Source organism: Centropristis striata, chromosome 19, assembly GCF_030273125.1.
Source record: "Centropristis striata isolate RG_2023a ecotype Rhode Island chromosome 19, C.striata_1.0, whole genome shotgun sequence".
NCBI classification, from domain to species: Eukaryota; Metazoa; Chordata; class Actinopteri; order Perciformes; family Serranidae; genus Centropristis; species Centropristis striata.
This window is the reverse complement of record NC_081535.1, coordinates 35594-50388: the sequence shown is the minus strand read 5'-3', so window position 1 is coordinate 50388 and position 14795 is coordinate 35594. Positions and strand designations below refer to the sequence as shown.

The 14795-nt window shown below is 37.4% G+C and overlaps 1 non-coding gene across 1 annotated transcript; it reads left to right on the top strand.

Moving 5' to 3' along the window:
* Nucleotides 1-299: 299 nt before the first annotated feature.
* Nucleotides 300-486, top strand: LOC131993027 (U2 spliceosomal RNA). The gene has a single exon (XR_009396276.1). It is a non-coding gene; the product is annotated as a U2 spliceosomal RNA (small nuclear RNA).
* Nucleotides 487-14795: the final 14309 nt, after the last annotated feature.

The following is a 14795-nucleotide window of genomic DNA, read 5'->3' as shown; positions in this document are numbered from 1 at the left end:
TAATCTACGTGATGCAAAATGTACAGGGTACCCCAACTTACCTAGTCCCAACCTCACCACAACAACACAGCACTAACAAGTCGAACTTTAAACATCCAAGCACACAAAACACCAGTCTCACAGACATAAGCTGTGTCCCAATGTCAAGGATCCTTCCTTGGTAGGATCCTTCCTTCAGAGTCGGGTCCTCCGAAGGCGAGGCCAGAGTCCTTCCTTTGACTGGTGTAACGCACAAATGGGACAGCCTTCGGAGTATGCAGCTGTGCGTCATTGCGTAATTGGACGTCCTGCTTAACTTCAGCGCCGCTCTCGGACCTTTGGCTAAGATCAAGTGTAGTATCTGTTCTTATCAGTTTAATAAAAAATAAATAAATAAATTCAGCGCCGCAATTTCAAAATCAGTTCACGACATGGATGTGTCTCTGGCATCAGCACTCTGACACATATTTGTGAAAATGGAAGAAGATGCTTTAAGGTTGAATCTCCACGATTTATCAAGTAAAAACCATAAAGTGGATTAAACCTGAATATTTAACTGATCCTGGCTGAATTCGGCCGCTACTTAGTGTCATGAATGCAGCGGCGCATAATTCATCATGGAAATATATTCTGTGATTTTTTATTTTTTATTTTACAGTACAGTACAATAACAGTTATTAATAAATAACAATAACGGATAATAGCGGACTTTCGGTCCCTGTAAACACAATAAAGAAATGTATAACTTTCTGAATGGCACAGTTGCACATAGTACATCATCATCGGACACATATAAATTAATAAACAATAACTTTAGCGACTGAGACGGCATTAATTAACTTAACCGGCAATGTATCAAGATGACGTTTATTATCTTTAGACAAATATTCTGGCATTTGTTTATGTTTATGTTTTTGCTTGACTTTGAACACACGTTTTGTAAGTTATGTGACAACATTCAGTGTAAACTGTAAATACTTATTTAAATGCATATTGCGCCGCTAGCGTAGCTGTTTCTACGCTCGCCATTTTTAAATCTCCCGGTAGACCGGTGTGCGCAATGCTTTATGGGTAATGGGAGCGCACGGAGGATACACACATGCATCCTTGGAATTTGGGCAAAAGAAGGACTCTGTCCTCCAGAGCATCCTCGACATTGGGACAGTCCTTCGGCGGATGTCGATGACGTGGCATCCTTCAAATCCAGCCGTTTGAGCATCCTTCCTTGACATTGGGACACAGCCAGAGACACCACAAGAACAAGATGGCCTCCGTGATCCTCAGAACGCTCCTATTTCAGCAACACACCTCCTCTGATTGGCTCCACAGGTGGAAATCAGCTCTCCAGGTGGATCCAATCAGCTGGTTAGCACCTGGAATGACACAGAAAGGAGGAGGAGAGGCAGAAACACACACAAACAGTCCTCCGGCACCTAACAGTAGTGAACTGAATTGTCATTTGGTAATTTAAATATTTCTCTAGAATCTTCTGTAAGCCATGTTTCAGATGAAGCAATAACAGAGAAATGATGTTTGAGTAAGGATAAATAATGAATACATTTGTCATAGTTGCAAGGAAGACTTCTGATATTCAAGTGAAGAGTGGAAAATATATTAGAAGGCACAGAAAGAAATAAGTCATTAAACTGAGTTTCATCATAAAACCTGCAAAGGTTCGTGACCTCTAATGACAAAAAAAATGTATATCAGGGTCAACATCAAACTGGTAAGAGTCAGTTGCAGAGGAATCAAAAGGCTTCAAAATCTGGTGATGAGGATGAGATGTGTTGCAGTGGTCCATACAGTGTAAATGTGATGTAGTGTGGATATGTCATTAAAACCAGAGTCGTGTATAATGAGGCATGGTGGGCACCACTAGGGGTTGGCCCTCCTTTGTTGTGGAGGGTTGTGAGCAGGTGGATGGACAATAAGTTTTCATATCTCAAATATGCAACGTCAGCTCTCTCTCCAGCTCCTTCATTGCAGGAGGAGATCTTTCCTTCTCTGTCGGACGCTTTCAGGAAAATCCTCCTTGATGAAGAAGCCGGAGCCCTTCAGGTTTGATCTTTAGTTTGTCCTTCAGCCGCAGGAATCTGACCACAATGGCTCTGGGCTTTCTGATGCTGTTCCCGGCTTCCCAGTCCTGTGAGCCCAGTCCAGCTCCATGTTCAAGTGATCCAGTTGTCATTTTTCACCAAATAGTTTTCTCACTTTTTCTTCAGATTCAGACACCTTTTCTTTCACAGACTCTTTGACGCCGTCCACAACAATATTATGCCGTCTTGTCTTCAGTCTTGTCTGACACTGAAATCAAACTTTTACAAATTGTGTCCAAGTCGGTTCTGGTTTCATTACAGTTCTTGGACAAAGTGCCACAAGAGATTTTAACATCATCAAATTCCTTTTGGGTCATTTCCAGACTCACCTTGAAATCAAAAACTTGCTTTGACAGATCATCTATCCTCTTATTAGAGGAGTCAACTATGATCTGTACACAAGATTTGAAGCTTTTTTCTTGTTGTTCAAGCAAAGTTCTGTAAAAGTCCTTTTGCTGATCCAGTAATTCACACATTTGAGCCATGGAAACATCTTCCTCCGTGTTGTGATTGGAAGCTTTAGGTGGCATTGTTTGGTGATGGAGGCCTACTAGGCCTGAAGATTGTGCAGTAGAGTCCCAGTCCCAGAAACACTTCACCAAAAAACTAGAAATAGCTACCAGTTTTACTGTAGATAATTGATTATCCTTCATTGCTCAGGTTATTGGCTACAGTCCAGAAGAAGGTCTTTCTCTGAAACTCCAACTGATTTATTGCATATTGTGCTTCATTTTAACATGACAGATGATTCTAAAACTCTAGTAATTGTAACTGTGTGTTTCACTAGAACACAGATTATGAGGGGGAGGACCAAACCAGCCCACCACACCCCACCATACAGATGTTCTGGGAGGTTTTTGATGAACTAACGGAGGATCAGAAGAAAGCTTTCCTTTGTAACTATTCTATCTAACTTTGACATATGAAACAATTACAATGTATCATATTGCAAATCTGCTAGACTGGACTTTCTATATAAAGGTAAAGGGAAGGGAAGGGAACTAATCATTGCATTCTAATGAAGTTATTATCAGACTGGGGTTTTGTCCCCCAGATCTATTTCAGAGCAGGAAACTTAGTGAAAAGGAGATATTATATAGCCTCTCCTGTCCTCTCCTCTCAGATCTGTGTAAACAGATTTTCAGTGAATATTACATGTATATATATTATATGAAAAGGAGATCCTGAGAACCAAGCTGACTGAGGCCCTGAGCAGGAACAGGAAACTCAGGTGCATCGGGACTGGACTGGGAACTAAAGACTCACTTTATAATGGAGCACTTTATAAATGACCTTCACAAAACACATGTAGACGTTCAGAAGAAGAACACAAGATGCTCAAAGTGAAGTTGGTTCAATTAAAGGAACTACTTTCTCTCTCAGTGGCATCAAAAGTCACAGGAACAGCTGTGGTTGATTTCTCTGCTCTGATTGGTGGACGCCACCTGGCCACACACACACACACACACACACACACACACACACACACACACACACACACACACAGGACAGACATGTGGAAACTTGACCTGTCACATAATATACTAGATAATATACTGGTCCCTACAGATATTGCTGTATGGGACCAGTGCTGGGTGCGATTGCCCCGAGGCCCTAATTAGATACAGCAGGATAAGAAATGACATAAAATAATAAAAAGCACAAGTCAGACATTGCCTAGTTAAAAAGTAAGGGCGGTAGAGTCGAGCAGATAAGTGTTAAAGTTAAGATACGCTGCAGTAAACTATAGTGTTTTTAGTCCTGATTTAAAGGAGCTGACCTCACATCTACAGGTAGATTGTTCCAGGTGAGGAGCAGAATAACTAAAAGCTGCCTCACCTGCTTAGTTCTTGTTCTTGGGACATGCAACAAGCCAGTTCCAGAGGACCTAAGGGGTCTGGATGCTGCATAGAGAGGGAGCAGATCCAGCAGGTCATGTTTCTGAGCAAGGCTCCTAACCCCCCACGCAGCTCCCCGGGTGCTCCGGATGCTGCATGCTGTGTTCACTTGTGTGTCAAAAGGATGGTTAAATGCAGAGTCTGAATTTCCCCATTGTGGGATTAATAAAGTAATTCATTTTTTTATTTTATTTTTATTTAACCTTTATTTAACCAGGGAATATCCCATTGAGATGAAGAAGCTCTTTTTCTTTAAGGGAGCCCTGGCCAAGAGGCACAAACACAGAATACAGTTACATATTTACAGAACATACAGACCTTAAACACATCATGAGAAACTAGTGCATGTTATGGAATTGGCCTCAATAACTCTTAGTTTGGATTTAAAAGTGCTCAAAGTAACAAATTCAGTTCATTTCCATTCTTTCTATCCATCCATTCCATCTTTCTTTCTTTCATAATGAAACTCTTATCATTGTTATTCTTATTAAAAGCTACATTCTCAGGAAAGAACATTAATCTTTATGTGTCATATTATCAGCAAGTATACCCAAAATAAAAAGAGCTGATCTACGTTAAAGTTGATCCCCAAAACCTAAAAGTATTTCATTTTAATCCTCCCTCTCTCTCTCTCTCTCTGCCGTCCAGGTACCGCCACAGCTTGTCATCTCTTATCTTGTTTTGATCTTATGTGGAAACAAAGGGATCATATTTGTTTATGTAATTATACCTGATGTTTCCCGAATATGCAAAGGATTGCTGCGTGTGTGACTGACACGATGTTGGTGTAACACTGAGCTGCTGTTCATTGTCCGTTAGTTCCAGCAGCAGCAGCCAGTCTGAAGAGTCAGAGAGACAACAAGATGCTGATGATTTTTCTTCTCCTCATGTCTGCACCAGGTAAGTCTTTCTCTTCTTTTAGATTCACACTACATTGATGCATCACAACTCTTTTATGATGCCCTTCAGTTACATTATTTATTTTATTTTAATTAACAAAGTATAAAGCTGCCAGAACCCAAAATACAAACAAAAGACACAGCTTTCTATGGAAATGTACCATTTTTAAAAACCATTTATACACACAAAAACAGCACAAAAAATAATAAATAATAAAACTATAAAACAGTCTATTTGCATGTAAATTAAAAAATAGTAAAAGTTTTCATTGTAGAAAGAAAATTCACATTTTAAAAATGTTCTAGAAACATAAATGTGACACTGTGAAAACTCCTGTGATTTCACTTAACTGGCTTTCTCAGCTTGTCTACATATCATATATAAATAGTTATACTGTACATAAAATATGTGTATTTTCAATAAATAGATGGAGTCCAGAGGGTTAAACTCACTCATTTTTTGTTGCCGTGCGGAGCCCTCAGGCAAAACACTTTGTTATACAAAGTGGCGTTCAGTCCCAGCGAGGCAAGAATCCTTGGCTTTTTAAAACTTTTTGACCCTTTTATTTTTCTTTTCTACCTCTAACTCTGTTTTTGGATTGAGTTTTTATTACTATTTTATTGTTTTACTGTTTTTAGTATTTCATTGTTTTTATTTATTACTATATTTGTGTATGATTTTATTCTATTTTAATAACTGTACAGCACTTTGGTCCACTGAGGTTGTTTTTAAATGTGCTCTATAAATAAATAGACTTTGACTTTTTTCACTTTGACTTTAGCTATATTAGACTATTCAGACCCCTCTAGAGACTCTTGTTCAAAAAAGCCAGCCGTCTCTATATAATGTAGTGCTCCCGTATTGTGATATTTACGGTAAATTCACTGAAACCGCTCCAAGCGAGCTGATATGAAGGATAAACACTTTATTGTCATTCTTTATCACCTTTTTTCAGTATAAAACTGTTACCAGCAGAGAGGAGATGGAATAAATGAATAAATATGGAAATACGATTACTTGCATGATATTCACAGAACTGTTCAATTTATTTTGTAAAACGCCTTTATATATAGACTGTACAGTAAAATATTACATTATATTAAAATTAATTAAAATCAAACTGTAGTTGACTGTTTCCAGTCACTAATTCCACCGCAGGTTCATTCTACATGACTTCAGTTTTATTCTCACAAACTTACAGGAATTTTCACTGTGGAAATTCATAATGAAATGCATTTGAATATTAACTGTACAGTAAAATATTACATTATATATTTTTTTAAATCATAAAAATTAAACTGTCTGTTTCCAGTCACTAATTTCACTGCAGGTTCATTCTACAGGACTGCAGGTATATCCTCACACATCTACAGGACTTTTCACTGAGGAAATTCATAAATATAGTGAAGTAAATAAATATTGCAGTGCATTTTATTATGAATTTCCTCAGTGAAAAGTGCTGTAATTTTGTGATAATATACCTTAGGTGCCATAGAATGAACCTGCAGTGAAATTATTGACTGGAAACAGACAGTTTAATTTTTATGAATTTTTAAAAATATAAAGTAATATTTTACTGTACAGTTAGTTGAAGTGCATTTTATTATGAATTTCCACAGTGAAAAGTGCTGTAATTTTGTGATAATATACCTTAGGTGCCATAGGATGAACCTGCAGTGAAATTAGTGACTGGAAACAGACAGTTTAATTTTAATTAATTTTTAATGTAAAATTTTTAATGTACAGTAAATATTGAAGTGCATTTTTTAATGAATTTTTACAGTGAAAAGTCCTGTAAATGTGTGAGGATATACCTGCAGTCCTGTAGAATGGACCTGCAGTGAAATTAGTGACTGGAAACAGACAGTTTAATTTTTATGATTTTTTAAAAATATAATGTAATATTTTACTGTACATGTAACTGTTCATGTAACGTTAATACTTCATCTCCTCTCTGCTGGTCAGAGTTTTATACTGAAAAAAGGTGATAAAGAATGACAATAAAGTGTTTATCCTTCATATCAGCTCGCTTGGAGCGGTTTCAGTGAATTTACCGTAAATATCACAATACGGGCGCACTACATTATATAGAGACGGCTGGCTTGACTCCGGAGAAGCGAATGACGGCTCACTTGGCCGCAGTCTCATTGTCCACTCCCCTCAGAATAACTCTTTTTAAACTCGTCCTCAAAGGGAGCTCACTAGTTTCACCTTATTATTAGAGCTGATTTATGAGGCCACAATATTTTAAATTCTAATGAAATAGTTTTGATGAACACGTTGTGATTGACTACAGCGTTGACATTTTACAGCCGTCTTCCCTTCAAATCAATATCAGCATGGTGACAGAGAAACATGTCTATCTGTCTGTCAGAGAGGAAGAAAAAAACTGCTGCTGCCACTGAAACAGACAACATAAAGTTCATCTTTATGGATTCAATTAATGCGGAATTTATCCTGTTGTGGATTCATGCAACAGATATTAATAGCAAGAGTTTATCCTCTTTATTTATGACGAGTTCCATACACTGTAAAAAAAAAAAGATAAACAATAGCTACTCAATAAAATTGAGGCAACAGATTGCAGATCGCAATATTATTAATGAAATCTAACTACGTTACAAGTTGAGTTAATAACTTAACAGGAAGTGCCTGTCAATTAAAAACGGACTAATTCTATTGTGTTGGATTCATTCAAAATTCTCTTGATTTAGAATTACAGACACATAAAGATTATATTTAATGTGATCAAAATAAGTAGATTCCATCTCAAACATTTTTATATTAAAGTTACAAAGTGAAGATGTATCAAAAGTGATTTACAGCATGAATGTGATCAGTGTGCATGTGTGTCTCTACAGGCCTGTGTGCTGGACGTCAGTACCATGCCATTAATGAACAGAAGACTTTTACTGAAGCACAAAGTTACTGCAGAGAGAAATACACAGACCTGGCCACTGTAGACAGCATGGAGGAAGCTGAGATCCTGAAGAAAACGGCAGAAACAGCAGGAGTTTCCTATGTGAGTTCACTTTCAACATGTTTCTGACATCATGTCAGTGACACGTGGGTTTAAAGTTTTACAGTCTGAGACGTGAAACTTCACACAAACTTTTAAATCTTTTTGTTTTTCTACTCTGAAGGAGGACGAAGGATTTAGTTCCCTATTGAACGTGTATTATAAGAGATCTCTTAATGTCCAGTATAAACAGCAGCAATTATTACAGGAAGCACAACCTGTTTCACTCTTCATATGGACACATGAATATTATTATTAATGCAAATATGTGTTTCAGATCGCCTGGATCGGACTGTATGATGATGGTGACATGAGCCTGAAGTGGTCACTGTCAGACACAAGCTTCTACGGACCAGGAGAGGAGGAGTTCAGAGGATGGGCTGATGGACAACCAGACAATGATGGAGGTGCTCAACAATGCACAGTGATGGGGTCTGATGGACTATGGTACGATAACATCTGCACATTCCCCCATCAGGCGGTGTGCTGTGATGTGAGAGGTGAGAATATTGATGAGTGAAGGTAAAACAGAGCAGGTGAGCTTGTTGACCTCTCCCCTTCTCTGCTGCTCTTTGCCTCTCTGTCTCCAGTTACATGAAGCTCATTTAAAGCAGATGAGTCCTGCCTTCATTTCTCTGTTTCTATAAAGAGCTCCATCATTAACAGCTTTATCCCACGTCACTGTCTCAGTCAACAGGGCTGCAAGAGAAGGAGTTGATATGCACACAGCTCCACGGTGACTTCAGCTTCATGCTCACATTCATTAAGAAACATCAGACTGCTGAGAAAAACATTCAGACGCAGAAAAACTCAGATATAAAGTTTGCATCAGTGTTGTGTGTTATGTTGCCTCTGCACAGCTTTTCTCTCTGCTCTATGTTCAGGGCTGGATGTGACTTTTGTCTTCATTAACAACCTCATGACCTGGACCGAGGCCCAGAGCTACTGCAGAGAACACCACACAGACCTGGCCAGTGTGAGGAACCAGGCAGAGAACCAGAAGGTCCAGGAGCTGAGTCCAGGAGGAGTAGCCTGGATCGGCCTTTTCAGAGACTCCTGGAAGTGGTCCGATGGAAGCAGCTCCTCGTTCAGATACTGGATGCCAGGTCAACCTGATAACAGCGGGGGGAGGAATCAGGATTGTGCAGCAGCATATTTCAGGTTCTCTGGAAGATGGAGGGACGAGAACTGTGACTATAAGTATCCATTCATCTGCTCCGGTCCAGGTGAGTGGTAACCACTGATTCAAACAGTATTTATATCAGATTTAGGTTTACTTTAGCATCAATGAGACAATAAAACACATTTCTGGACACTAAATGTGAACTCTCAGGATGTTGGTGTTAATGTGCAGTGACCAACTGCAGATCATCAGTTTGTGTTGACTTCAATGTGAGAATATGAACAGATGGAGGAAGTAACTGCTTCTACCTGACTGATAAAGCCCTGAACGCCCCCTGGTGGCGGCCTGCAGTATAGCTCTAAACTGACCACAGGCAGGACTAAACTAACTGAGGACACTTTCTATCAACAGGATGCTGATTATTATCAGAGCAGAAATCTCTCAACTCATCATGTTTGATCGTCTCTTTCTAGACGTCCCAACAAGTTCAAAGCAAGTGTTCAGACTGAGGGTGAGCAGCTCTGTGGACCCCAACGACCCTGCTGTGATGGAGGCAATGCTGAAGCAGGTAAATCTGCTTTTTACTCACATTTGATGCAAAAACCCAGCAAACAAATGAGTGTTTATTAGCATCAAGATGAAACTTTATTGACCCTCAGAGAGTGAATTCACATTAAAGCAGTAAAAGAAACAGATAAAGAGACATTTAGAATAATAAACTTTAATAAGAATAAACTTCTATCACCAAGAAAATGTCCAAATACAATGGAGCAATGTGAGAAAAGCCCGAGAGTTTACAGGAGAAGAAACAGGGAAAGTCAGCAACTAGCATGTGAGGAAACAAAGAAGTTTCCAGAGGATGAAATGTAAAGAAGAAAGCAGAATGTAATCTCTCTGAGTGACTAATAATGTTTGTCAGATCAAACAGAAGCTGAGGGACCAGGGGGTGAATGACGACGTCAAACTGAGCTTTAGGAAGCAGGCAGATGGAAAAGCCTTCCACAAGGAGGAGAAGAAGAAGAAGAGCAGGAAGGACGAGTTCTAATTTACATTTGCTGTTAATCTGACAAAAGTCTCTTTCTTTCCTCAGAGTCTTTGTGTGATGTGTGACAATAATCAGCTGATTCATCCACTCGCTGCATTTTATCATCACATAGCATCATTTTAGTCATTTGACACGTTTTTATCATCAAATATCATCATTTTAGTCATTTGACACGTTTTTATCATCAAATATCATCATTTTAGTCATTTGACACGTTTTTATCATCAAATAAAATCATTTTAGTCATTTGACACGTTTTTATCATCAAATAAAATCATTTTAGTCATTTGACACGTTTTTATCATCACATATCATCATTTTAGTCATTTGACACGTTTTTATCATCAAATATCATCATTTTAGTCATTTGACACGTTTTTATCATCAAATATCATCATTTTAGTCATTTGACAAGTTTTTATCATCAAATAAAATCATTTTAGTCATTTGACACGTTTTTATCATCAAATATAATCATTTTAGTCATTTGACACGTTTTTATCATCAAATATCATCATTTTAGTCATTTGACACGTTTTTATCATCAAATATCATCATTTTAGTCATTTGACACGTTTTTATAATCAAATTAAATCATTTTAGTCATTTGACAAGTTTTTATCATCAAATAAAATCATTTTAGTCATTTGACACGTTTTTATCATCAAATATCATCATTTTAGTCATTTGACACGTTTTTATCATCAAATATAATAATTTTAGTCATTTGACACGTTTTTATCATCAAATATAATCATTTTAGTCATTTGACAAGTTTTTATCATCAAATAAAATCATTTTAGTCATTTGACACGTTTTTATCATCAAATAAAATCATTTTAGTCATTTGACACGTTTTTATCATCAAATATCATCATTTTAGTCATTTGACACGTTTTTATCATCAAATAAAATCATTTTAGTCATTTTACAAGTTTTTATAATCAAATAAAATCATTTTAGTCATTTTACAAGTTTTTATAATCAAATATCATCATTTTAGTCATTTGACACGTTTTTATCATCAAATATCATCATTTTAGTCATTTGACAAGTTTTTATCATCAAATAAAATCATTTTAGTCATTTGACACGTTTTTATCATCAAATATCATCATTTTAGTCATTTGACACGTTTTTATAGTCAAATATCATCATTTTAGTCATTTGACACGTTTTTATCATCAAATATCATCATTTTAGTCATTTGACAAGTTTTTATCATCAAATAAAATCATTTTAGTCATTTGACACGTTTTTATCATCAAATATCATCATTTTAGTCATTTGACACGTTTTTATAGTCAAATATCATCATTTTAGTCATTTGACACGTTTTTATAGTCAAATATCATCATTTTAGTCATTTGACACGTTTTTATAGTCAAATATAATCATTTTAGTCATTTGACAAGTTTTTATAATCAAATAAAATCATTTTAGTCATTTGACACGTTTTTATCATCAAATATCATCATTTTAGTCATTTGACACGTTTTTATAGTCAAATATCATCATTTTAGTCATTTGACATGTTTTTATCATCAAATAAAATCATTTTAGTCATTTGACAAGTTTTTATAATCAAATAAAATCATTTTAGTCATTTGACAAGTTTTTATAGTCAACAGTTTAGAAAAAGTTTTGAAGCTTCTGACAAACGAGTCATAGCGGTTGTAATAAAAACTGTAATATAAATGAGATCTGATGGAATCAACTCCAGTCAAAATCCACCTTTAAACTTTAATGTTGTGTGGAATCATGAGTAAAAACATCTTTCTTCATTTGAGTTAATATATCGCATCAAAACATGCCAAACACTTCTGGCTTTTCAATTATGAATATTTAATGTTTTCTTTGTCATTATGGTCATAAACTTATATTTACTCATATTTAAACGTGTTGGTTTATTATAACAAGACATTTGAATTCATGTGTGTGTGTGTGTGTGTGCTGTGGGGATTTATAACATTAATAACAGAGATTTTTCACTATTTTCTGACATTTCATCGATAAGATTAATAAGATTAGATTACACATATTCATAAAGTCTCAACAATGAATGAATGAATGAAATAAAACCAGACTTTTACATTTTTAATTAAAAATTAGTTTATAATTGCATAAAAAATATCAAAGTAATGTTGTGAAAATGTATGATGAAATAACATAATAATGTATGCAATGAATTTAATAAAGTTCTTTAATTATTTCACAAATTGTCCGTTTATTTATATTTGTCACAGTTTACTTGTGTGATGATTTATTTGGTGTTTTCTTCTTCATGGAGATAAAAGAGAAGACTTTCTAATCCTGCTGCTTTTTAACAATAAATGGCCTCTGTGATCTAGAATCTTTGATCAAGTTTCATCATCTCTGAGCTTTATTTTTTAGGCTTTATTAAGCCTGTTTGTGGGCATTATTGTATTAAATAGTTTAGTTTTTCAACCCAGATTTCATGATTTTTGGGCTCAATGTGTTAATAAAGTAGGTCAAAGTGAAAGAATAATTGTCGGATCATAAAGGTGAAGTTGTGATGATAAAACGGTGAGTAAACATTTTGGTTTATGGTTTATAAATAAATAAAAGAGAAGATGTTGTAACACTAAGATTCATGAGCAGAAAATATTTTTTTGAAATGATTCAAGTAAAATCCAAATTAAAAAGAGAAGTCTTAAGTTTTCTCTGAAAAATCTGAAGTGTCTCTGATGGCCTCAGGTCTTCAGGAGGCTGTTCCACCAACGTGGACACAGTGAGGAAACGCCTCAGCGAGGGTTTTTAATTCAAACTTTTGGTTTTATTAAAAGGCCAGAAGACCTGAGGGTCCTCCAGGAGACCTGAGGGTCCTCCAGGAGACCTGAGGGTCCTCCAGGAGACCTGAGGGTCCTCCAGAAGACCTGAGGGTCCTCCAGGAGACCTGAGGGTCCTCCAGGAGACCTGAGGGTCCTCCAGGAGACCTGAGGGTCCTCCGGAAGACCTGAGGGTCCTCCAGGAGACCTGAGGGTCCTCCAGGAGACACGAGGGTCCTCCGGAAGACCCGAGGGTCCTCCGGAAGATCCGAGGGTCCTCCAGGAGACCTGAGGGTCCTCCGGAAGACCCGAGGGTCCTCCAGGAGACCCGAGGGTCCTCCGGAAGACCCGAGGGTCCCCCAGAAGACCCGAGGGTCCTCCAGAAGACCCGAGGGTCCTCCAGAAGACCTGAGGGTCCTCCAGAAGACCTGAGGGTCCTCCAGGAGACCTGAGGGTCCCCCAGAAGACCTGAGGGTCCTCCAGAAGACCTGAGGGTCCTCCAGGAGACCTGAGGGTCCTCCAGAAGACCTGAGGGTCCTCCAGGAGACCTGAGGGTCCTCCAGAAGACCTGAGGGTCCTCCAGAAGACCCGGGGGTCCTCCAGAAGACCTGAGGGTCCTCCAGGAGACCTGAGGGTCCTCCAGAAGATCTGAGGGTCCCCCAGGAGACCTGAGGGTCCCCCAGAAGACCTGAGGGTCCTCCAGAAGACCTGAGGGTCCTCCTGAAGACCTGAGGGTCCTCCAGAAGGCCTGAGGGTCCTCCAGAAGACCTGAGGGTCCTCCAGAAGACCTGAGGGTCCTCCAGAAGACCTGAGGGTCCTCCAGAAGACCTGAGGGTCCTCCAGGAGACCTGAGGGTCCTCCAGGGTTCACAGGATAAAAGTCAATCAGATCAATAGGCTGGACTAAGACCATGAAGAGATTTATAAACCAGGAAAAGAATCTTAAACTGTACGGTGAACTCTTTAAAGTAGAACAATGTACGCGTTTCCCCCTATAGTTTCATATTATTATCTATATATTATAATAATCATGACATAAATACTTTACATATGTTGTCATTTACTTTAATTAATGGATCAATCAACCCTCCTGTTATGTTCGTTTCTCAGGAACAGCAATAATGTTCATGGGTGAATTTGAACCGTTGAACCATGTTTTATTTACCAAAAGTGTCAGAAACTAAAAATCCTAATAAACATTGTTTATATTTCATTTATAACTCCATTACTAACCATTCCAATCAATATTTACCTCCCACAGATCATGTTCAATGAGGATAATTCACTTTTACATGGCATTGATTTTTTTAAATATATTTTTTTATTTAACATTTTTTTTACTTTTCTTTTTTCCGACTTTTTATGATCATATACTTTTGAATATATATATATATATACATATATATATATATACATATATATATATATATATATACATATATATATATATATATATATATATATACATATATATATATATATATACATATATATATATATATATATATATATATATAGTGAGGACCCTGCTAGCTGTGAGTCTGTCTCCTTTAACCCTGTATTACTCTGTCTCCAGTTGATGCAGCCTGATCAGGAGCACCTGGGCCCGGTGCTCCTCAGGAAATAAAAGGCCCAGCTTCCTGGAGCTCTCTCTCTCTGCCCTGCTGACACCAGAAGTCCTGTTGTTATTTTGTTAGTTTTGTTTGCTGTTTATTTGTGCATCACAACACCACATCCACATTTACACACATCCACATGCACACTACTGATGTTCACACCTCATACTTGTATTTAGTTTACTTTTTATATATACTTTTGGAAATAAACCAACGTAAGTATTGGCCTCTTGTCTCTTCCCGGTTTCTGTCATGGCCTAGAGCCAGGTTCATGACAAAGTGGGGGCTCGTTTGGCCTTTTGATCCCGTTTGTGGCGTGTAAATTTAATTC